This window comes from Fundulus heteroclitus, chromosome 15, assembly GCF_011125445.2.
Source record: "Fundulus heteroclitus isolate FHET01 chromosome 15, MU-UCD_Fhet_4.1, whole genome shotgun sequence".
Lineage (NCBI taxonomy): Eukaryota > Metazoa > Chordata > Actinopteri > Cyprinodontiformes > Fundulidae > Fundulus > Fundulus heteroclitus.
Genome location: NC_046375.1, coordinates 11,952,696 through 11,979,498, shown reverse-complemented (window position 1 = coordinate 11,979,498; position 26,803 = coordinate 11,952,696). Strand labels below are relative to the sequence as shown.

Sequence of the window (26,803 nt, the reverse complement as noted above, 5' to 3'; positions counted from 1 at the left end):
CTTTCTCACTGGTTATTCTGGACAAGCATTTCTATTAACTATAATTTTCTAATATATTTAGGCTAATTATCTATTTTTGACTGAACTGAAACTGACTTTAGGACTAGGAGTTACCCTGAAAGTTTCTAGCTTGATCGACTCTGAAAGGTTATGCTGGAAGAAACACTTCTTGGTGAGGATGCTATTACTGAAAGAAAAATAAGCTATTTTCAGCACATCGAGACATTTGTAAGGTTCCTTTTGAATGGGAGAGACTGAGACCTGAAGCAGATAACATGAAGGCTAAACAGAGTACAGCAAAGCTGGTCTCTTTAAATCCTTTGAGCATTAAGCCCATGCCTGTAATGGGAAATACTGGACTTTCAACTTTTTTAAAATGTTGGCAACTTTTGAAGAATCTCAGTTTTACAATAAGGGTTTGCATTCTAATCAGATACTTTAGTTTTAGTAATGCTACCTAGGCTAACCAAACTAATCAGATGTCAAAGGCGGCGTTCAGTAGTAAAATTAGGAGTGAAAAGAACAAGAGTTTAAAATTAACAACAGTTTTGCAGCAGTTTCTCTCTCACTGAACCCAGGTGGGGGTGTGAAGAGTATTTTAACAGAGACCGAAAAATGTCAACACTATAATCCATTTATGAAGACATGAGTATGGAAGAGTACTATCTGTCTTGCAGGTATTGAAGAGTCACCGAGGTCTCCCAGAGACCTTAAAGCTACAAATTATCAACTAATCTCCCACTTGAGTTCTTTCATTACCCACTCAAATACTCCCACAGGCTAAATAATCTTGAAGACTCATAGAAACTTCAACAGCGGCCATAATCACACAGTAATTTTCAGCTAGAGATGGAACAGAAAAAACAAGAACCTTGTCCACATACACACATCAGACGCCAGGACAAGATAATTGTAAATCAGTCTGTAACACTGATTACATAATATTATGTGTCAAACCCCGAAGGTTTTTCAATTATAACGACGATGAGTGACAAACTCAGTCTTCCATTTTCACCAAAAACATCTAAAACTCATTAGGTATTAGGTTAAGAGAAATTGTTACTGGAAGAATCACAACCTGGAAATTGAAAATAAATAAATAAATAAATGAAATCAAGATACAGATAGAAAAAGAATGCAGGTATCATTAAAGCAAAACAGGACTGGACCTTTCCTGACAGTGAGTGACCCCTGCGGGAGGTCAGTGACCCCTGGGATCAAAAAGATCTCCAGAGAGAGAGTCAACAACATAACAGCAGAAAGATTTACAGCGTGGCGGAATGACATCAAGGACAACACCAGTGCATTTGTGGAATGCTACACAGGAGCACACTACACTGACACAAATCACAAACCCAGCGGTTTGATAGCGACAGACGGCAGTCTATAGCGATGTGCTGTACAGCCTGCATCCTCCTCTAGGCTGATAAGGATCCAAGACGGCGTGCAGCCATCTCTACTTCAGCACTGATTGCAAAACCTTTTCTCAAAACATGTTTTGGTGTTCCTTTTCTGCTCTCTTAAACGAACATTTATAGAGTCAAACATGCCCAACTGGATGAAATCACTAAAAACGCTTTCTTTTGTAAAACGCTGCAATTCGGATCAAGTAATTACCGTTTTATGTTAGCAGCAAAGTTCTGACCGTCCGTGGATATTTTTTTTTCAAAGCTGTTGTATTTAAGCATTTGTGGTTCTTTATTCATGTTTGGCCACACTTTTGTGTATTCCGCCATGCAAAAAAAAAATTATACGTGTGAACGATTAGGCCAGCCTGCCCCACTGTGCTTTCCACGCTGTCGAGTCTTGCGGGAGTTATCAACCAAGTCCAATTAGCATGACAACTAATTACTGTTTCCTTCGTCAATCCTCCCTGGCAAAAAAGGAAAACACACATGCCCACACCCAGTTAAGCAGTACATTAAATTAAATCAACACTCTGGTGTTCCTACTTAAAACAAAAGCTTTAGAGGTCCCCCACTGGCTCATATTAGTGTCTGTGTGTTCAAGGTTTCACCTTTCACAGGGTGGTCACGTGTAACGCAGGAGTCTTTTGAAACGGCAGATTTCAACAATGGAATTAGCTCTGGGCAACAGAGGAAGAAACAACTGAGAGGTAAAAGATACGAGGACATAGCGGTGTATGCATGAGCACAACAGAAAACAGATACAGAAGAAGGTATGAAGATATGTCTGGGGTATTAGGTGCGTGTGATGACCTGCTGTGAGTGGAAACAAACAACGTTGACACTTCACAAGCAGCTCATACCGTGTTTGGTATGTCAGTGAAACCCACCAGGAAGGGCGGTGGGTGCTTTTGTGGAATATCAAACCTAGGTATCTGCAACCATTTTAATGTGGCACAGGAATTCAAAGGGAACACCTGGGGTTCTCATGGTTCTCAATGTTTCACAGAAGGTCCTGTTAACAAAGACAAAACATTTTTTGTTTGCTGTATATGTCTCAGTTTCTCTCATTATCTTTTTTAAAGTCACCGTTAAATGTTCCGAATATATATACAGAATATGTCATGCAGATTTATAATACTTGCTGATAAAGCCTATAGCAACATGTTATTAACATAATATTTGCAAGTCCATATCTGTGTTCTGAATCTGTGTGAAAAAAAAACCCAGAGTGCTAATGTAAAGGAAACACGTCTCAGTTAAGCCCCAGATCTTCAATTTCTCAGTGCCGTGAATATTTCTTCAACCACGCACTAAGTTATTAGGTTACAATATCGTGTGAGTCTTGTGAACTGAGATTCCTTTTTAATTAGTTTTTTTTTTCTGAAACATGCAAGACTGAATGGACCAGATGCTTGTTTTCATGAAAGTGAGATTCTAAAAGAATGATCAGCCCTGCGTGAAAAGCTGTTTTGGAACGGCCGTGAAAAAAAAAAAGAGTTGCGACTAAAATTGTTCATATTTGCAGGTATAATTGCACACAAAAAGAGACAGATTTGTTGGTTTATTTGTATGAGAGTAGATGAAGCTGATACGCTGGCATTACTCTCGTTGGAGGTCATAAGACTTGGCTGGCAGCTGTGTGGCTGTTAACGTGGCACTGCCAGGCTCTGAGCTAATATCCAGTGTGTCATCCCGGTTATTGTGCTGGATGAGATTTACTGTTGTAATCTAGTTTCACAGCGGGGAAAAAAATATTTCAGAGGTTCAGAGTCTCCCAAATTTTATGGACACAACTAGAGAACCCAACAGTATTATGATCATGATTAAAAAAAAAAAAAGAAAGAAAGTCGAAAGGTCACCTTAATATGATTGATGGGCAGTTTCCAGAGTTCCCTTTGTTTCCACAGCATGAGTTTCAGTGTTTGTCATGAGCAGAAACATTTCCAAAAAGCTGAATTTCATTTCTTGTAAGCAGGGCAAAAATGAAGTAATCTTCTTTCAGCCATATTACTGGTAGAGGAGAGGAAACGCTGAACTTTACGTTATGACCCATACATGTAGCCAGAGAAAACTCTAGTCATGCAGGCATTTTCTCAATGCTTTTTTTCTTAAAGATGCACTGTCTTATATCTGTTGTCTTACGGGTAACCAGTACTGCAAGCTACTAATACATCAATCAAATTTCATTTAAGTACGTATACTTTTTTTAGTTAACCTGGAAGAATACTTAAGCTTCTACATGGCCATATAATCAATATTAAATTACCTAGTATATAAGTGATAAAAGATACAATACCAGACAAATAAAGACCCAAAGCTGAGTCATTTCACCTTAAAACAACATAAAACAACCCCTAGAAACACTTACAAGGTAGTACTGCTTATAATAGGTCTTGTTTGCTAAAACTTGTGAGAGTAGTTTCTGTAACAGGACAGTGTGGTTCCCCCTACTGTTCTCAGGTAAACTTACAAGCCACAGAACAAACACAGAGCTCATCCAGGCAGGAGACTGGACGGTCTATAAAACTTAGCTGTACATCCTGTTATGTACAGTCAGCCCATCTGCCATATGTTAGCCTTGAAGCTAGAAATTGTAAAAATAGGCTTGGACTGAATGTTATTAATGACCATGTGTGCTGTGAACACACCGCATAATTATTCCCTGCAGTTTCAGCCAAAGCTTAGGTTTATACCCCTCTACTGAGGTTTGCAGAACCAAAACACACGAGAACACCGGTATGGGTGGACTTTCTAGCTCACATACAGAGCAAGATTGCTTTGCATTTACGGCACGATTTCAGATCTCAAAAGGTAGAAGGCTCAGCAGGGGGTTGATAATGTATTAAATCTGTGTCTGCTTTCATTCCCCAGGTAAATAGTCTCTGTTCGTTTACTTATGTTTTACAAATGTTAGCATGGAATAAAACATCTACATTTTAGATGTCTGATTCAGTGCTATTGGTTAGTGAATAACCGATCCTTAAAGGCAACAAGGGTTGGTTGTTCAGTAACTTGAAATCAGAAAGGTAAACATGCAGTGCAAGACCATCTGATTAAAGGCAAGGCAAAGCAATGTAAATTTATTTGTATAGCACATTTCAGTACTGAGACAATGCAAAGTTCTTTACATGGTTACATGGTTTATAGTGCGAGTAGGAACAAATATACCTGCAAAATCATTTGAAAGCAACCATAAGACAGTCCGATTAATTATTAAAATCTTTGACAGGCCCAATTTTCCTGTTACACACAGAAACTGGTACTATAAAACACCAAATAATTAGGACTGCTGTCACCCACAAAGTAAATAGATGCATGCAAACTGCAAATCACATCTAAAAATAAGTCAAACTTACATTAATCATTTCTTCATCACCAAAATAAACAAATAAATAAAAAAAGTTATGCAGCAAAGGCAAACATGCCTGGCTCTCCCTGTTGATTTATATCCTGCTGCTAGCAGCAAATGCTGCAGATGCAGCTGACATTTGGTTATGTATCAGATGTTATAATGACTTGTTACTGAGCCAGCCCCAGGCTGCTGTGGTACAGACTTCTATAATTACTGTCAGAATCCACACAACCACCATATATCTCACACACACACAACCCACGAAACACAATCTGTTGCATACGGTGGATTTGGTCACTTGCACATCACATAAATGGCTTTGGTCAAGTGAATGCTGTAGAAAAACAAAACAAAAAACAAATCTAGTCATAAAGGTGGATATATGTGAAAACCTTACTGCAGAGGTATCTTCAAGATAATCGTGTCTCAACAGTCACGTTAGACTGTTAATGTTACAGGTAAAGTGCAGATTTGCATTGTTGTCCTTACATTTAACCTCAGTATCACTTGCTTTTCTTTTGAACAAATGAGTTAGTTTTCTTGACATTGTTATCAAGCATTGTTTTTCTCAATTGAATGAAAACATTTGACTATTTCCTATGTTTTTCCTCATTTTTATTCAAAGGGCAACTAAACCCAAAATCGACTTTTGTTTTTGCTAATGAACCGTGTACATGGATGGCTTATTGTGTGGTCTACATGTCTGTGGGGTATTAAAGTGGCTCTGTCTCGTACATGCCTCCGCAGTGAGTTGAAGTTAAAATAGCGAGCTTTGTGATCTTCCGATTTTCGGGTTAGAGGTTTATTAGTTTAGTAATAAGTAATAAGTTAGTTTATTTTGCATTTATCTACCTTGTTTTAGTAGCCCAAACCACGCCCAACCCCCAACATGTTCCCTGGTCCACCAGGCACCACCTTTAAGGCACATTTTTTAAATATTAGATGTGAGAGCAGTAAGGCTCTAGTACAGGGCTGAGTTACACTTTAATGTCTAGATGTTAACCGACGTATATTTTAATCTCATTGAAAGTGTTCAGCTAACTACAAGAATAAGTGGAATTTAGTTACCATCAGTTTTTGTTCGTCCTGTGCCAGCGTAAGCGCCGTTATTTGACGTCTGTGGGTAAGTTGCATGAAACGTCCCAGAATATGCTTAAAATCAAATTCACCAGTCTGCTTAGCAACTGCTGTGTTTCAGAGAAAGAATATGGGGGAATTTTCCACTAAGAAGCAAGGTACGAGCATCGAGGCTCCGAAACACACATAATTAAGAAAAAATCCGGGATGTATAAAAAACTGATTCATAAAGTTGTGTTTTGACTGGATCTTGCTGGCTGATTTATTTTATGAACCATTATGCAGTACTGTACTGGCTTACTTTCACTGCTAAGTATAATCAGTAAAAATGCGTGATCCGGTACACTAACAGCTATAAAACCTTGTTCTACTCTTCATATTTAACGGTGGTTTGACAGCATGTACAGCTATTTTATCTCAGCATTCTTCGTAGCAGCAAATTTTGCTCCTTGTGCATTTTCTGTAATAATTTACCATTCTTTACAGGTTATCCTTTTGCTATTGCAAGTTGTTAGACATCACTGTATGAAATTGATCAGCATGGTATGAGTATATTACTGATCATCCTATATCAGCTAGAGTAACCTATACTTATCTAGAGTAAATTCACCGCTATATCCTCGTATTTGTTGCAACATTTATGACTTCATAAAATATAATGTCAAGATATATTTTGGAAGTTAAAATATGTGGGGGAAAAAAATAATTCATCAAGGCAACATTTTAGATGAATAGCTGGGCCCCGAATCAGCAACCTCACCACCGCAAATGTTAACACGCTTTCCTATTTGTGCATTTGAGCCTACGTGCAGCTTCTGTCTCTCCAGCTGGATGGCTGTTGACTCGAACGCCAAACCACACAATTAGAAAGCAAACTCAAGCAAACCTAACCACGGCGACCGTTACTTTTTGCAGGAATTTCCCCACTTTAGCTAATCATCCTGGATGCAAACATATAAACAGTGTCACTGTCAAGCCACAGAAATACCAAAACACAACTGTGGATCTGCACTATAACTTATAAAATTTGGTTTGAAGGGGTTTGAAGCTGTGCACTGTGTCCTTAAATAAATAAAGCTGGTGTTCCTATGAAGTGAAGCTTAACAAGTGCTATTTAAGGCCCCATTAAATGTTTCAGTTGTGAATTTTATACACACCACTGTGGATATAGTGCTTCTGCAAGTTTATGTAAATTAAAAAACTTTTTAAACGTAAAATTTGAGGTGTCCATAAATTATGAAAATATCATATTAACTCATATTTAATTAATAAATTAAGGAAGATAAATATAACTGTTAAGTTAAATTAGTGTTTTCCATCTTTGCAAGTGACTTGATTGTAGTACTTGTAGGTTTTTGTAGCTCAGTGCATTCTTAGAGAATACCGAAAGTGTCAAGACAGTTATTGACCACATACAGTATTTTAGCCAACTATTGAATGTTTTTAAGCCAAATCTCTTTCCAATACAGTTTCCCACGATGAAGGATCAAGGATGACAGCATAACAGGAATATTTTAATTTTAGAAGTAGATTTGTGTAGAAGGCTGATGACTGAGGGTAAGTTCCTTTCAACTGAATATTTTTGCTGTCCTGCATTGTGGGGTTTGTAGTTTAGGCACAGTATAACAAGACCCAAGTTCCTCAGTCAGAGAAACAAATCTTCATCACCATCACATTTCTCGACGTTGAGGGAGAAGCACTGAATGCAGAAAGACAAGGAAAATGTATTTCAAGACTTGGTTTGGAAAACATATTTCAGCCTCTTCAGAGACTTAAAACTTTCTGTAGCTCATTGAATGCAAGACATCTTTTACTTTTTATTACCCTGCAATAACCCTGGAGATTAGAATATGCAATTAATGTAATGAAATACATATATGTGGATTCGGTATCTTCTAAGAAACTGGCTATACCTAACCCTTTGAGGCAAAAAAAAAAAAAAGACTGAAAGGTTACTATGGCAATAACCCAATCCCTGACAGAAACTGTGATGAGGGTTGCTTCAGCCTTACTAGAGCACACCATGAGCTGGTAGGGAGTACCTGTCTGAAACTTTTCCTCCAGACAGTTCCTGGGAGCTAATTAAAAACACCTCTCTGCTTCGCACCAGCTCAGTCCCTCTGTTTTTTTCCGGGTATTCACATCCCCACAGATTTTCAATAAGTACAACCTCACAACAAACCATAATAAACAAAAAATACCGTACAGAGGTCAGTGACCATTAGAGGGTTTTAATTGTAATTTTCTAGCTAGGTCAGGAGCCAGACAGTCCAGGGGTAAACAAACTGGCCTACTAGCCCATCGCCTTTCTGCTAGAGCAGAGCATCCCTGGAGGCAAGACAGCTAAGCAGGACCAGAGGCTGTATAAAGGTTAATAGGTTCACCGACACTGAATTAATGTTGGGTGAAAGAGCATGCACTGCTCTGCAAAGAGTTCTGTCTCAGCTCAACACAGCTTCCTTAATATATAACTGTACGGAGTCATCAACAATTATTAACAGGTTGGTAAATATGTGCACAAAGGTTTTAAAAGAAATTCATATTTAACTGCAGAACATAATCTTACAATGAATATAAAATAAATAAAAATATCCAATCTTCACTTTTAGTGCCATTACGTAAACCAGTGGGGTCATGGGGTGGGTGGGGAAACAAATGTCCAGAAGGGATTTTCAACAAAAATCATTATTGTCACATTTATTATAACCTTCATGGATTCTTGTAACATACATGTAACTGAAGATGTTTTGTTTCACATTTAAAAAGGAACATAGCAGAAGTTCCAGAGTTTGAAGGATGTTTACCCCCCTCTGGCAACAAGTTGAAATGACACCAGTGTTGCGCTCACGCATGGGAGAAGAGGAAGAACATCTGTCCCTGCGACTGCACCACAGGTCTTTTGTTTCAAGGCGTAATGTCTTCTGAGATAAGAATGTTTTAAATATTGAAGTTAGCCCGGGTTAATTGGCAATACCAGACATCTTGTTTCCATGGGGTCTAAATATGGCGTGACACAAAGGCCTATTTCTTTAGCGACTCCTCAAAATGGCAAAGACAAAAGAACAAGCCTTTCCAGGACTCACCTAAACTTGTCCATATCTACAGGATAAGTAACAACTTTAAAAACAACTTACACTATAAAAACAAGGCAAGATAAGGAAAATCACAAATTTTATTCTAAGAGAAATGAAGAGTGGCATCTTGGGGTCAACAAATCTCCATAACAACCATTTTATTTAAGGGTTTTGCAGCCTTTGTTTAATGAGGGATAGCAATAATTGTGAAGGGTGTAGTGTTAATCTAAAGTAGAAAATTTTTATCTGGATTCTTGAACAATGGATGCTGAAAATAAATGAATGCCTAAAATCCCAATGATGTGATTGAGAAATGATTTAAATTAACTTTTTACAATTTGAAAAGACATCTGCAACCAAGATAGCCCCACCCAAAAAAATAAAAATACAACAAACATTTGGGCCAATACTCAGATTGAGCTAAAACTTTAACAATGAAAAAAGCTGTGGCACTGATCTAGCAGGGTGGAAAACATGTTGAAACAAATCAAAGAAATCCATGAAAGAGATCATCGGAAAGACAGCGTCCCCAACACGCACACACATTTACAATCACAGGGGGCTGGTGTTGGCAGAGACATTTTTGAGCTGCAGGGCTTGATGCTGAGCCCACGCTGGCTAAAAAGAAACAACAAAAGATCCATATCCTGTGGTGTAAAGCTGGGGTTTTGCAGAGATTAGAGGGGTTTTTACCTTCCATAGCCATCACAGAGCCATCATTGATGTCTTATTTACACATAAATATATAAAATACACAGCATAACCAATTTAACTGTGAACACTAAATCTTTCAGTATGAAGACATCAAACGATCGGAAACATCGCTAAACTTGGCTTGACTCTGAATGTTATTATCTGTAATATTTCTGGAGACAGACTGATTAAACAGTGTGATTATATCAAATCTCGTATTTACAGCAACATACTTCAAAAAATAAAAGGCTGAGATGTGATTTATAAGAGGTACAATCAACCCCCCTTTGTAGAATATAGTGTTTGTCCTATTATGAGTTTCAGATCTCATAAAAGATGCAAAGTTAAATCCATCAAATATTCTAAAGATGCACCTGGTGATTACCCTTTTATAATGTTTTAACATGAGCTCAAAGGTTCTAAAGTTTGAAAAGTTCTCAACCCACTCTTTAGGACAAACTATTGCATACATAAAGCGTCCTCACACAGCATAAACCAAAGTGCAGTCACGAGTTGCAATGTCTGACGCTGACAACATTTTGTTACCCTATAACCTCTGGGAGACATCTGATTCTCTGCGTTTATACAGGCAAATGTCTGGTGTTAGAAAGCCAAGCACATGTGGTGGAAACATGTTTACCGCTGCGGTCTGACTTCGACCTATGATGTAATGGCATGAAAAAAACCTAGGGAAAAAAGTTTTTTTTTCTCCATTGAATGTAAATTCAATCTGTGAATTTTCCTTGAACATATAAGAAAATGGTATCAACTTCAAAATGAATACCCCTTAAAAATAAACCTTTTAGGGAGTTTATGGCACAGAAAAGGAGGTTAAATGAGGAGAGCTCAGGGCTTCAGGGACAGAAAGGGAAGGAGATGATTAGGGTTTTAAAATCCACAGCTGAAGTAACAGCTCCCCCTGGGGCAAAGCACAAATAATACATTCAGATTTGTCCAGGTCAAGTTAAGGCAAGACCATTTTAATTTATGTCACTTAATGGCCCTGCTGTCATAAATTAGTCTTATAAATGTTCCCTCCTAAACCCTCTGGAGAATCGTTCGATTTTCTAAAACCGGTTTCATGAAGACAAGAGTCTAAGAAAGTGATATCGCTTTGAGGGAAAAGAGAAAATACATGCCTCTAATCTGGTAAGCATCCCAAAACCTTAGCAATAATCTCCATTCTCTTTCCCACACATTCTCTGGCTAGCGTCTTTTCCAGCCTTCACCATCACACCTGCCTTCTAATAGGAAATCCTTTCCAGAGAGGATCAGTCAAGTAGTGATTTATCTCTGGCTTACGTTCCACATCTGATTCACACACATCAACAGATTCAAACATACACATTTAGGATCTACATCAATGGGTGTGGTTGGTGTGCATTTTTTTCCATCCATGTCTGGTAGCTACGCTGTCCAAGAAGGAAGCAACCCTTCATTTATATGACTGTTGTTTGAGTCAAAGGCTGTTGGGTAGAACTGTGCCAATGGTAACCAAACAGATGTTCTGGTGAGGGCTCAGAGGATTAAAGTTGAGATGTCCATGTAGAAGATGAAGAAAATAGAAGACGACGATACTTCCCATTAAGAACCTCAAACCCTGGACCTTTCTTCAAAAATCAGTTTACCATTGACATCACATATGTTTGCAAAAAAAAAAAAAAATCTGTTGGTAAAATTCTGTTCATGTCTTTTCATTCAAGTATATATATTTTTTTTCAAATTACAAAATCAGAAAGCAGATGAATTCCCAGGTGCCTTTTTTTTTTACCTATTCGTCGGTTAGAAAGTCAGGGGAATATAGTTTTAAGGTGTGAAAATGGACCCGTAACAAAGGACTACTGATGCCTGAGATATGGTTCCAGTTACACATGTAACAGTTCAGCGTTTCTATGGTAACAGGGCTACCCAGTGTACTCTGCCTCATTCCAGACATATGAACAGCAGCACATTACTTTTTTTTTTTTTTTTCCCCCATTCAACAAAGTAACCTGATTCCCGACATGAGTTCAGCATCCAATGGTGTGCAGCTCTCGAAACACAGGGACAGAAACAGGTTTTAGAAATAACAGAAACCTTGGCGTTGGAGTCTTTTTTTCAGCTGTGTCTGTCACAGCTATAGTTATCATTTCACAAAAAAACATGACTGATTGAAAATCAAGATCCCGTCTAAGCAAGTTTATTATAAGAGAACTCAATGATCTCCGCTGGCAGGAAAATGACATTTAAAAATGGCTTCTGTGAAGAAATAAATAAATAAAGCATTGAGCAACCAAACTCTGATGACGTGATCAGCAGCTCACTAATTAACTAGATATTTCCCTATAAAAAAAATCCACTAAACCTCTTTCCTTCATTTTTTTACATAACAGTAAAATCATAAACTTAGAAAGTCAAGTATAGTGTAAAATGTTGTCATTTTTGTGCAAAAAAACTTTATGTCTGTATATGTTTTGTTTTTCTTTCACATTTGAATACATAAACATGATGGCGTCTAGTTTATTTTGCTATTTGATAGTTGTTTTTAAAAGGTCTTATCTGACAAACTGAACTAAAATGTAGTCAAAAATGTTCTTTCCTGTCGAGAAAAAAAAAGGTTACAGTAAAACAAGATAGTTTTTTTTAAACCAACATTAGTCACTTGTTTCTTCTCATTCTTATTGAGGTGGTAGGCCTGGAAAAAAGTTTCTGTATTGAAATGTAGCCTCAGCACAGATGCTGAAAGTTACACCGCAAGCATTAAAATTGTAGCTGTTTCATTCATAACTGAAGCAGTTTGTTTTATCAACCAAGAGCTGGCCCCTCAAATGAACTTTAGCCATCTGTCTCCCATTGCTCCGAATATTCCCAGCACCAGATGTGAGGTGCCTGTCTTTCTTGTGTGTGTCAGACCTTCACCATGATTTGTGATGTCTGTGAAGTTTCAGATGCAGAGGTTTTAAGTGGGGGTAGCTTCGGTTATTAGCCTGGATACAAAGTGTGAGAAAGTGCTAAAGGAAAGTGCTAGCTGCAGCTGATATGGGTCCTCTGGGACGTCCCCTCTGCTGAGGTCATCCTTCACCCTCCAACGCTCGTACATCAATGCTGACATCACTGCTGATCTTTGCCAAGCTGTTGCCACGGGTGACGTAAACAGGGAAATGTGTGTGAGTGAATGCTTTGTGTTAAGCAGAATCATCACATTTTATTGCCGTTATAGTAAGGGAGATGGTAATGTTGCAGGTGTTTCTAAGTGTTTAGAACTGTAAAGCTACTACTTTAAAAAAAAGTTATTTAATTATAAATCCTTATTGCTTCAATGACCGTGGAAAAAATAGCTGTGCTTACAACACATGTGGGCAAAACATATTGGTGACCAGAGTAGGCTGTTTAACCATCAAATCAAGCCTGAGAGCAGACAAGTAAAAAATATAAATAAAACAGAATAAAATTGTATTTCGGGCCAAAATGGAATTTAAAATTTTACGGCAGAGAAAATTATTTAAAAACAGGAAAGAATTCATCCTTTAACGATGAGCCAACTTGTAAATATTCTGTGACCTGTGCCGTCTCACAGAAAGTATTTCATGTATATCTAATTTAATTTCATTAATACAACAGATAAAATTTTTTTTATTAAATACATCACACCGGTATAACCATATAATCAGAAAAGTAGAAAACAATCCTAACAGGGTCTTCCAATAAATCCAAATATGGTCGAAAGCCTTAAAACATCCAAATATTTTTTTATAGTTGGTCCAACAGAACCAAGATTTCTTTAACACTCAAAGCGCTTTACACTATAGCCACATTTCCTTAATTGCACTCCCGGACGCACACCATACTCAAACTGGTAAGCAACTCAGGGTTAGGAGCCTTGCCAGGGGGCATATTGACATGTGGAATTTAACCCACAACCTTTCAATTGCAAGACGACTACGCTACACCCTAGCCACAGTTGCCCATTTAAGCATTTACCTCTGGGTAGAGATGTCCCTAGTTCCCATTCAGTGCAACACACCACCACATGCACAGACAGTTTTTTAACAATCACAACCTGGACATGGCTGGCAAAACTGTATTAGAGCTCATGCAGATCCTGTAGTTCCATTCACTGACCGTGATTTTCTGTAAATATTGTCTCAACACGATTAAACTGCATTAGAAGACGTTACCAGCTGAATTTTCAATGATTCATATCAAAACAGACGCTAATGTTAGCCTAGCACCTCAGCAAACAGCTCTGCGTTAAAACATCATAACATAAGCAACAGTAAGATAGGACCCAACTGAAGGCTGCAACTGTATGTTTCAAGTCCGATATGTTTAGCAACAACTGGAAAGCTTTGTGCTTTTTAGATGTGAAGTGTTGTCAGTTATGGATAACTTTCCTTCCTAGTTAACTAGGAGTTAACTAGATCAAGAAGGGGTAAACTAGCTAAACCCCCTAGCTCAGGCTATCCTGCATGAACTCCACTAGGGATATATCTGTCACTGCTGTGTCAAGGATGTAATTGATGAGTGAACAAGTGGAAGACTGGGGACATGCAGCCCTCTCATGTTCAGGAAGGAAAAGGTTCAATCCCTTTTGAACCTGTTCTGTTAACAAGTGTTGACTACTTTGGTAACGTATCTCAGAATACTTCAGCACAACCGCAAGTTGTTTTATGCATTTTAACTGTTAAGATAAGTGCACTACAGCACATCCCCCATAAAGCTTTTAGGTTTAAAGCCATGTGCATGGGTTTGATTTGACTTGTCTTTAAAAACATGTTGGAATGTGTATCTGCTGATGCCTGACTCCGATCAATACTGAAGATATACAGATAATTTTTTTGGTCACCCACATGCTTAACTTGTAGACGCTTTAGAAACAGGAACGCTGTTAAACTCAACACTTTGCATTAAACCTTGCATCAGATGGCCAGTTATGCCTTTTAGATAGTGCTCCTCTGCAGAAAACGTTCTTCAAGGTGTTGGGCCTTCTTATAAAGTCCCCCACTTTTACAATTTTCACATTTAACTTTTAAAAATACCCATATGCTGGCTAGGTATGGACAGAGCAAATGAGCAGAGGCAACCAAAGCTCAACAAAAAACGATGAACCTTCAAACAGCCAGCAGAAGCTGTGATCAAGACCACTTTTAAAGACTACAAGAAAGTCTGGCACCTTTTATGGAATTTATAGAGATCAGTGGTGTTTTATCCTTTTGTATAGTAACATCTCTGACTATAATAACAGTTATTCAAATTGGTTTCTTGGCTACAATTCAGGAAAAGTCAGCTGCTGTCGAGCAAGTAAAACATGGTAAGGCTTCATTTTTGTCAGAGCTGGGCAGCACACTGCGAACATGTTTTAATTCAGTGTGTGCCTAAGACAGCTTCCTGTTGCCAACACTTGTTGTTAAAGCCACTGCCACCTCCTAACTGTGCCAGCATTGAATGCTGGGAAGTGTGGCAAGAGAGCCAGCGGTAATCAGAGCGCTTTCACTCCACACACAGACTTGCCTACATTGCATCCACCCAGAATGGCTGTAATCCTCTCATCTCAATGTGTCGAGGAACCTGTGACATGCTCAGAATGCCAGAAATATGCCAGGCTCCCTACCTTTTACAGTATAACAACTAATAAGGCATACAATTCAGGCTTTGCAGTGATGGCAGAACTACCGAGAGTTACACGATGCAGCCTGTGTTTGCAACACCAGGCAGATTTGAGAATGGCAAATGGTGGATGCAATCTTGAAGAGAAAACTGGGAATATGTGCAACCTTTTGAAAAAAGGCATGCACGACACTGTATCCAAATTATACTATATTATATATATATATATATATATATATATATATATATATATATATATATATATATATATACCTAATGATATGTAACATAACTCATTGCATATATTCAGGAACAGATAAGCTCATGCCTATTGCTTCATATAAAACCATTTGTTGCTTCATTGCATCTGGTTGATAATCATTATTATAGAAGCACATGCATGCACAATTTTATACTGAAAAAACAATGTATCTCTGTACAAATTTGTGTTACTCTTTCTTGGTATCTAGAAACTATCCCCAGATGCCATAATCTGACAAAGGTGACTAGAAATGGATTCCTCCGGAGGAGTGGAGGCATGCATGTGTCAAATTGTGCCAAGATCAGAGCGAGGACATGGAAATGGGTAACTTGAAGATAAAAAACAAACGAAAGAACGAGATGTTTTATGTGCAAGCCCACAAAACTAATCCCTTCTGAAATAAATGAGCTTGTATTAACAACATCAGAAAAAGGAGTGGGATCACGAAAAACTATTTTTAGAAGCTGCGCACCTGGATTCAATTGAGCTCACGGATCTCACAGAGCGTGTTATACAATACAGTGGCTTGCAAAAGTATTTATACAACTTCTGAACACGTGTCACATTACAAGTACAAACCTCGATGTATTTTATTGGGGGTATTGTGTAATAAACCTACAAAAAGTCCCACATATTTGTGTAGTGGATGAAAAATCCTTCATGGGTCTATTAAAATGACTATTTTTACAAATGAAATATGAAAAGTACAGGATATGTTTTTTGCAGTTACAGCTGCAGGTCGTTTTGGGTACATTTTTACCAGCTGTGCTTGAAACTGTTTTTCTTCTTGACCATTCTTTACTGAGTAAACCAAACTCAAATTTTTTTTGTGGGGTGGGGTGGGTGGTAGTATAGCTGCTAATTTTCATTTCAATGTTGCCACATATTCTCTATCTGACTTAAAATGTATGCAGGGATCTAAACAACTTCACTGTAGCCCTGTATGCATGTTGTTGAACCCAAACCCAGCTGCTTTTACAGCCTCTAAGAGGTTGTCTTTTAGGATCGCCCTGGATTAAGCTCTATTTCATTTTCTACATCGATTCTGAATAATGTCACTGCTGAAGTCCAGCCTCCTATGGCATGATGCTGCCACCAGAAGGTTTTTTATTCATGGAGACATTGTGTTCAGAGTTATGTGCTGTGTTAGTTTTACACCAACCATGACATGCATGCTGGCTACCAGGCTGAATTTTGGTCTCATCTGACCAAAGTACCCTGTTCCAGACGTTTTCTGCTTCCCCTATAAGGCATGTGGCACACCACAAACAGGATTTTATATGAATTACATTCTTTGCTGTCTTTCATAAAGATATCATTTATGGGAGGGCACAACAACCATTTTTTACAGGATTCTACCACCTGAGTTATGCATCTCAGCAGCTCCTCAAGAGTTACCTTGGGCCTTTTGGCTGCTACTCAGATTATTTCTTGCCTAGGCGAACAGTTTTGGTAAGTTTGTGGTTGTTTGACACACAAGCCATGTTTACATCCAATTCTCATGCGAATTTTGAGCAAACTTTTAAAATGATGCAAAAAAGAAAATGCAAATCAGACATGTTTTCTTCTACTAGTGTTTTAGCGAATTAACCAGGTGATGCAAAGCGTAATGTCGTCATATGTTGACATTGGCTATAACAAACAGGAAGTCGGGATCGCAAGCTAACACAGACCACTAATCAGTAATGGAGCGAGGTTTTAATGAATGCAATTGAATTTTTTTACTTACTGAGTAATTATTGAGTCTCTTTGTCGGCCGACCTGTAACTGTTGCTGCTTCCAGCCCTCTTTTTGAGCATTATGGGAACATCCAGGAAGACGCCGGCAGCAGCAACTGCTGATCAGTCGTGTGGGTAAATGTTCGCTATGTCAGAACTAATTTAGCAAATGTGTTTCCATCTCCTCTTTACACATTTAGTAATTTAATTTGAATCTTGGCATTTCCATCAGACATTTCTAATGCAAGGCTTCAAAATACTTCGATGGAAACACGATTAATGACACTAATCTAAAGGATTTTGTTGTCCATCTTTTAACAGTGTTGGCGTAAAGGTACGAAACAAAGCTAGTTCTGTATAGCCACATGAATTGCAAAGTGACTGTTACTGACATATTACATGTTAATCCCGATTTAACTATAAAGTGCTTATTGTAGGAGTCACAATAATCTTTATGTTAGTGTTCCATGCTTTCAGTATTAGCTCCCTTGGTGTCTTGCTCTTGTTCCATCACTACAACATTATTGTATTACACAAAGTACTTACATTGACACTGAATGAATGTTATCACCATGACCAAAACAATTCTGAGCGTTCTCACCCATCCCAACACATTACAATGTCCCCTGCTCTGAATAGTTGGCTGGCACGCAAACAGTGCACTACTGTACAGTACGTTGCCCATTGTGCCAGATGACTCCACCTCACTGGCTGCAGTTTCAGAGACAGAGAGATGTGGCGCGAGACATGCCATGCTTGGCATTCATCGCAGACTTGCCACCTGGCATGGTAGCGTCATCGACTTTTCCAGCACACAAAGATGCACGGCCAGCGGACAGCCAGACGTAAACTGAAAAGTGGCATTACAAGCTGACACGGACCAGCTGCACAGACAGGCAGTCAGAGATGGCTGAATCACGGAGGCACATATGCAGAGGCTGCACAGTCAAACAATTCTTGGGAGGCGGTTGGAGAAGAGACGGTTTGTGCTTCATCATCGTCTCAATCATGACAAGCACACAAAGTCAGAGGAGCGCATGAGCTGAAGAGGACCCACTGACTGCATGGACAGGTTAATTACACATACAAATCTAAATAAGCTCGCCTCTGGAATAATATTAATCATGTCTGTGCCCACCTGTTGCCATGGCATTTGGCCCCTGCCATGTCCTGAATTAAAAAAAGCCTGCCATGAATCTGGCACACACTGGAGCACAGTATGCATGGGCAGTTTCTTGCATCAGAGAAGCTAAGAAGAAAAAAAACAGTCAAATCCCATCCAGGCCAACTGAGTTTCTTTTAGGTAGAGCTTTTCATTATGGTTTTGATGCACTTTCAAAGTAGCAGAGCTCACAGACAGACAGAGATCTGAACTTGCTTTGGCAGCTAAGGCCTTGTTCTGCCAAAGCTGTCAGAGAAGCATCAACAATTTCTTTACCAAGATGACAGAAATCACATCTCTGGGTTTAGTTATGCCTTCATTTACATGTGGCGTGCACATGCACCCATATTTACCCACTTTTTTATAGCAATCAAAATGTGCATATAAGTGCATTCATCTTAAGGGGTGTTTCCTGCATGTGTGTGATGACAGAATAATCCTCCAAAGCGGGCCAATCACAATAACATTGTACGTCAGCTCTTCCTGCACAGAGGGAAGTTTACAAGGGCTACTTTAGCCTAAGAAAACACCCTTTCCTTCAGTATCGTTCCTTCCCCTCCCCCCCTTCCTCATCTACATCAATATCCCCATCCACACCTCCCTCCTCCCATTCTTTCTTACTCTTTGTCAGCTGGTGGGGAGATCCAGATGTGAAGGCAGAGGGAATTGGACAGGAAAAGGAGAGGGAGAGAGGGACGAAGACAGAAATCTGCATCCCCTTGATGACAGACTTCATTGTTCGAGACCCTTTGGACGGGGCCTTTACACGCAGAGACAAAAACAATTATGTGCACCGGACAATAGAGTCCATCTGGACAACAAGGTCCGATTGTACAGTTGCTTGGCAAAAGTTACAGCCACAAACTTCATTGTGTTTTATAGCCATTTTAATGGATAACCCAACACAAAGTAGTGAATAACTGTGAAGCAAGCACAGGCCAGGCGGTTTTAAGGTGCACTAAGGTTTTAAAAAGTTACATTTTGAAAACCGTTACTATTTTTAAAAATCATACAACTCCTCTAGTTTAAAGTCCTTCTCGATTTCACAGTGGTATTGACGTTTTTGGAGTTTTCTGTAGTTGTTCTGGGCAAAGAGTAAACAAGACACTCCTCCACCACCAGCTGCTGCACACTGCAGGTCAGCTGGCTGAAACAAGCCTACTACACTTTTCCCTTGCTTACAAGAAAGACATACCAGGCTGTTTAGAAAGATTTTGATTCACAATAAATAATTTTAAAGGTGTGGAAAACCAAAGTAGTGGACATTTGAGTGGTAGGCATGGGTCGGTTATCTGAATCACGGTGCACCAATGTTTTAAAAAAGTTACAGTTTAAAAACTGCAAACAATTTTCCATTGTATCGTTACTCAGGGTTTAAAGCTCTTTTAATGAAATGCCACAGAAAGTGCTAAAGTTTTCGCGTTTAGTCTTACTATGTTGAGAAAACGCTAACAGTTTCTCCTCCCCCACAACTTGCTACACACAGGGGAGTTGGCCTCCTTCTTGTTTCCATTGCTTACAATAGAGACAGAGTAAACTGTTAGGAAAGATTTTGAGTCACCAAAAAACACAAATGTGGAAAAGGACCACCCATCACACAATATCTAACAATATTGTTAGATATTGTTAGATATATATAATGCTTAATATTGCAGTTAAAAATGACATGTGGCAGCAAAGAGATACATGTATTTTATCATTTGCACATGTACTAAATGACCCATTTTCACTGTGACTTATATAGCACAACACATGATGTGAACAACATTGTGTTGTGACGTCATTTACATCACATCTCAAGGCACCTAAAGAAAAAGTCAATTCAGTCAAACCATGCAGATGGATTCCAAGTCAAGTACACAGATTCCAATTGATTCTGGTTATCAAACAATTTAGTCAAGTTTGGCTTTTTAATAAAAATGGTAATAAATAAATAATAAATGCAGCAATCCCTCCTGCTGATAGAGCATGTAGCGACAGTGGACAGTTGCTCGCATATTGCCCAATGACTTTGCAGCAATCTCCCATAGCGATGCTAGACCTTTTTAAAACTTTGGGTTGATGTGAATCTGGCTTATTTATGAGCAGCCTTGAACAGGCTTGAGGCTATTGAATCAGTAAGTGAACAGCGCAACAGCACATTCCTGCACACGATCATGGCAAGTCAGGGAGTTAAACCTACAAACAGGCTAACATGTCAAATTCCACACGAGCAATTAGAGAATATTACTGCACACAACGGCAAACACATGCTGACTAAACACACCCATCTAGAATCGAGCCATGTGAATTAAGTTAATAGAATGGTTCAGCAAAACGGGAGCTATTCAGTCAGGAACAAGAGTTAGGAAAAGGAGCCAAGTACACAAGCGTGTCTTTCACAACAAAAGTTTCTCCGTGTTCTTCTCGTTATCTGCGTCAGTCTTTGGTGTTCAAAACTAACAGCTTGATCGCCACAACATGCATACCGACCTTTTCTCCCCTGACAGAGAAAACAAAATGAATGAGACGATTATTCGTTCCCAACAGGGGCCTCCAAAACTGAAAAACGTCCATACTCACGGTGTGAATCTTCCTATGGTCTTTCCCAGTCTAGCTGTTGAGTTAGCGCAGACTAACTGCTTAGAAACAGGAGCAACAAGTAGAGCCCAGTGGAGAACAATGCATATCTGCCAGAGTGCAGCAAAGCATAAGCAGAGCGGAGACGTACAGCGGTCCAGTCATCGGGGCTGCTGCTCACATGGGACGCTCAGAGGAGGAGGAGGAGGAGGAGGGGGGAAACGAGGGAGAGCGATGGGATAGTCTCATTCGGGCTAAACCAAGGGAGGGATCTCGTCCTTCTCTCTCAACCTCTTGCAGCCTTCTTACCCAATCTGTCTCGGGAAGTCTCAGATTTCGTGTCTGTTTCAAGTTGGCCTGGCCTTCCTCGGTTTGTTCCCTCCCCTTTCCTTTACCACCTCGATTCCTCTGTTTTTTTTTTTTCACATCACACACACACACACACACACACATACACACACAGCATCTCTTTGTTATTATGAATAGTCGACAAAGTCCTTCATAGGTGTCCCCCGGTCAAGGGTAACAATGGAGGGTTGTACCAAGACCCGCATAAGGGCAAATATGGTAAAAAGTGACACTCATCACAGTATTTCTTATGCAATACTAACATGTACATAAAGTGTACACTCGCTAAAATGGCATAGGCCTCACAAGTAGTTATAGAGAGCAGAAAATTACAAGGTAACTCAGAGTTTAGTTCCTTCTTTTTCTCTCCCTTCACTGATGTCACCCTTATTTCTGCCTTTTTACTCCAAGGCTTCAATTCAAAAGTGGCCCAAATACCACACCGCAGAGGGATACGGGGAGAAAAGTGAATAGAGTGAGAGAGAGAGAGAGAGAGAGAGAGAGTCAGAGAACCTGATACAGCTAAAAGCAACAATTATTTGAATGAGTCACTCAGCAGTAAGGTTTCTGGCTTTTTTTTTTATTCTGATGCTAATTTGAGGAAAGGAGAAGAAGACCAAAGAAGAACACTGAAAAGTGGGGGGAAAATCGTCTCGTTCTGGAACGCTGTGCCTCCAGAGGACTCTCCGAGGTCATGAGAGAGGGGGAAATAGGAGAACGGAGGAGTAATGGAAGGGCAAGGGAGGATAGACATGGGCTTGGAAGGGTACCAGCATACTTCCCATCATCTAAAATCCACCCTCCAGGACACAGCTTACCAAAAAGACTTGCTGACAGTACTAAATAACATGCCGCACTATGCTAGAGATGAGGGTGATGGTGAGAAGAGACTGACAGAAGGAACCGATCACACGGGTATAAAAATAGTGGACACTAAAAATACTGAACATTCTCATTAAAAAAATAATAAAAATAGTGATGTGTATTTGTATTCAGCCCTGAATAAAATCTCAGTAGAAATACTGCTGTTAGAGCACAGCAAGAGACAGCAGGGATGAAGTTGTGAAGGAGTTTAAAGGAATGTTAGGTTTTAAAACAATGTTCCAAGTTTGTAACATTTAAATGATCACTGTTCAATATTCGGAAATGGAAAGAGTACAGCACAGCTGCAAACTTACAATGAGATGACCACCCATCTAAAATCAAACGCTGGGAAAGAATAGCAATAATAGCAATAAAAAAACAGGCACGCGTGAAGACCAGTGGTTATTCACACATGCCACAATTCTGCATTTTATGAAATAAGATTGTCTGGGCTACATACAGTAGAATCATGGAAGAAAACCTGTAACAGGTTTCAAAAGACTCGAGACTGGGGCAGAAGTTCATCGTCCAGCAGGACAGTGACCCTAAGCCTACAGGCAGAGCTACAATAGAATGGTTTAGATCAAAGAATAGAATATCTTTATCTGACAGAATGGCCTAGTCAAGTCCAGCTATAAAATCCAACTGGGAATCTGTGTCAAAACTTAAAAGTTAAGAAACACAAACACAGTCTATCCAATCTGACTACCCCTGCGCTGCTTGGCAGAAAAGAATACGCAACATTTTCATTGTCTAGATGTGCAAAGCTGGTAGAGACACACCCAAAAGTCATGCAGCTGTAACTGCGACAAAAAAAGCACAGAACACTTTTCAGGTTTTCATATGTAAAATCTTTTAAAAATCCAGTATCATTGCATTCATGTGTGTTTGTGTTGTCTATCACATGAAATACCAATAAAGTACACTGCATTTTATGGTTGTAACATGTAAAAAGTCCAAGTGGTTTAAACCCATCATCCCTGCTGCATTGCTGCACCGTGTTTAAGATGCTTTCACTCCAGCAACACTCAGACTGACCCGTGCAAGCGACCGTAAAGCCCTGTTGCAGCAGACCGGCATCCTGTTTAGACCTGCCGTCACAACATTTACAGAAGTTAACATATTGAAAGAGGTTCAAGTAAACACGCACAGAGAAGGAATAACAGAAAAACAGGCTGAAAGCGAATCTCTAGGATGTGCTCGGTGACCAAATTATATAAACAGACAGTTTTCTTTACAGTGTATACACATACTTCCCATCTGACAAAATGTGGGAGCAATCTTGGTTCAAGTGGTTAGAAAGCACATTTCCTGTGTATGAAGTCAAGTATGTCAAAGAATGCGTCCGATTCTTTATTTCAAACCATAAAGTGAGATCAGTGAGCTGTGTTCTGCACACAGCTATGTTCCAGCCTCCGTCTCAGTTAGTAAACCCTGCAGCATCCCAGTGCAAACATGGAAAAAAATATGTGGCAAAGGATGTCTCTTTTTGATCCAAACACGCTAGCACACTGGGTGCTTATTAAGAAATGATTGCTAAACATGAGTATGCTAAACAGACACCGTGAAAATGTGCATTTTAGACATCTTTAATGTTAGGTATCAGCAGGGGATGGAACATCAAAGAGCCCCTGCATTCTGCTGTTACAGAGCCGCCTTTTGAATGCATGCAGATCAACACATTAGCAGACAAACTGGAAAGCCATTTTAGTCCATGTAATGGGTTATCATTTTCCATGGGTGAGAAAATGTCACTTATGAAAGTATAATGGATATTTTCAGTTCTTACAGGACAACTTTTCATTTATTGGTGTAAAGATCTACAATAGATGCAGATGGGATGTAGAAGGTTACATACGCTGGTCATAGGGATAAATGCTGTGCTAATTGGGGGATTTTGATGATTAATCTGATCTATTATTTTTCCACAAGGAGGAATGGTAAATACTGTAAACTGGGAAAGTCCTATCTCTGTTATGCAATCATGGATAGATAGAGGCAAAATAATCTTTCCCCAAAGTTGGCAGCTGCCAACTTTATAATGAAATTTTCAGCTGTCCATATGGACATGCAAAATCTTTTCTGAGGAAACGTTTTTGAGCCCCACCCTGCTGTCTGGCCTGAAGGACAAGAAGGTAGGGGTTTTGAACTCAAGAAAATTGTACCAATTGTCAAAGGTGGCGGTCACAGTATCAAGATGTGGAATCAGCATCAAGATGTGGATTCAGTTTACTGGCAGAAAAATTATCCCACATCATGGAGCTCCCATCAACATTCTTGACATTTGTGCACTGCACAAAACAGAGAAAATATTAAAGGAGGGCTGCCTCCAAAATCTGCAACATCATCTCAAATCAACATCTATAGCTAGGCCCAAATTGATTTAGATGCTGATTTATTCAGATATTTACCTCAGTAGTATATTTCTAACAATACAAGCATCTCTAAAAATATAATGAAAAAAAAAATACTACAGTTTGAAAAAATATTTTTAAATTTTAATTTCTTTCTAAAAATGGCTTTGTGCACAATAATTATACCCATATCCATAGGCAATTGCCAAATCTGTGGGAAGTACTATGACGATTAAACCCTTCAGTGCGACAGTGGTGCAGAAGTTAGGGAGCTTGTCCTGCAATTGACAGGTTGCTGGTTTGATGCCCTGCTCGGACTGTTGTTGTGTGCTTGGGCTGGTGGTGGTCAGAGGGCCTGTTGGTGCTGATGAATGGCCTTACCTCTTTCGGTCTGCCCCAGGGCAGCTGTGGCTACTAACATAGGTCACCACTGTCAGGGTGTGCATGTGTGAATGACCGAAGTGTAAAGCCCTTTGAGGTCTATACAAGTACGAGCCCTTTACTATTCTTACATTTCCTAATCAGCTTTATACATGTTTTCTCGGGTGTTTGGACAATTTCTCTTTTGAGGTTTTAAGACCTTCTTGTGATCACCCTAGTCCTTAGCTCCCTCCACACATTCTCTCTCAGATTGATGTTGGGACTCTGACTGAGTTACTCTAAAAAAAATTACATTACCTCTATTCAAAAGTAACATGTTGGGAAAATTAAAAGATTACTTTAACCCATGTGTATGTATGTATTTTGGGCATAATTCAAGAGAGTTAAAAATGTAAACTTATTTAGTGAACTAGAAAAAAAAAATCAACATTGTGCCCCCAATTCTTCCCAAAACTAAATAAAAGATCAGGATATTTATAAAATGCATGCCCACAATGGGACTATTTAGACTTCTAAATTGCAGATATTACTAATCTATTCTTTTACTTTCTCACACAAAATCTATATTTTTTCGCTATTTCTGCCCTCTTAAAAGAGATAAGTCCCCTAAATGTGAGCAGATTTGGATCATCACAAATAAACCAAATCAATCCCTAGATGACACACACAGATACAAGATAATACACAAAGAAATTATATCAAATGACTCAAAATCAATTAGGAGAAATTAAATAGGCCATTCAATTACTTTTTGAGACAATCTTGTCCCTCCTGAGGCAAATAATCAAGCCGGAGACACAAATTAACTCAGAACAAGACTGCTTGCCTTAGGTCTTATTACGCACCAGGAATAGATGACAGCATTCAGCAGTATGTGTGAGAGCAGCAAAGTGTGGAGATCATTTTTGTCCAAAAGACGATATGTCCAGATAGAAATGTCTATAGATCCTTTACTAGGAGGCTTCATGAAAGGGGGGAAATCAGCTTAATTCAGCTGGGGAGAAAAACTACTGTACTTAAAGGCTTTCATTTCATTACAATTTCCTGACATTTCATCGCAGACTATTGTAGAGGGGGCCTACTTTTTGCTGTGAGAAGTAAGATAAAAATTTAGAGAAACAAATCTCCCTGTGTCATGCAAGTCAAGACACAAACCCAGACAGAAGGAGCTTTGGATTATGACAGACCCACTGGAGAACAATCGCAAATGCTTCAGCCATATGCCTCTGCGCTTCCACACCTGCAGGATTTTTCTCTCTTTCCGATGCACCAAAGCGATTTTTTATTTTTTTTGACAGTCCAACCGTGTCTCACAAAATTCAAACGAATTCATGAATTTTAAACGAGCGGCGCAGAATTTAGCAGCAACGTCACATTTAAAACAATTTATATGCAAATGCAAAACAAGCAGCCGTGCACAGAAGTGGAGAATAATGAGCGCAGGCCTCATTGACTTAAATGACCTGATGCACAAATATAGACTGGCATTAATGAGCTAGCAACCTTCATAAACACTCATTAATAAGAAAAAAAAATAAAAAAAAATTATTTAAGTCATTCACCCCCCAGCCCAGTATGTTTTACTGTTTGATTTTAGACTTGATTTTATTGACCCCACTGAAAGGTTGAACCATACTTACCACAAGGGGGCAGTAAAGATCTGATTTGCCACATTCATATGCACAAAGGCATGGAGAGAGAGGCTACAATAAAAAGTCCTGCCAAAGCAGGGAGTGAACGTGATGAAAGACCAAAGCAGAAAGCAGACAAACAGACTCAGCCACAGAGCACAAAGAAGCGAGGTTTTAGAGGCAAGCAGTCCAAGATGCCGCTCTCTCACACAATCCCATTACACGACATGCTTAAGTATAAAAGCTCCAAAGACAGAGCTGACATGGATGTGGCGACAAAAAGATTGGGTTTGGGTTTGGGGGGGGTTGTTTCGTCTTGCTTATCAAGCCACT

The 26,803-nt window shown here is 39.2% G+C and overlaps 1 protein-coding gene across 5 annotated transcripts in view; it reads right to left on the bottom strand.

The window, feature by feature from the left end:
- sash1a (SAM and SH3 domain containing 1a) overlaps positions 1 to 26,803 on the bottom strand; it is a 217,914-nt gene that overhangs the window by 68,238 nt on the left and 122,873 nt on the right. The window contains exon 1 of one of the 5 annotated variants that reach the window (XM_021318917.2): positions 20,896 to 21,031. The exons of the other annotated variants lie outside the window; for them this stretch is intronic. The gene's annotated coding sequence lies outside the window, so the exon portion shown is untranslated. Of the gene's footprint in view, positions 1 to 20,895; positions 21,032 to 26,803 lie in introns of those variants that run through there. 5 annotated transcript variants of the gene reach the window in all.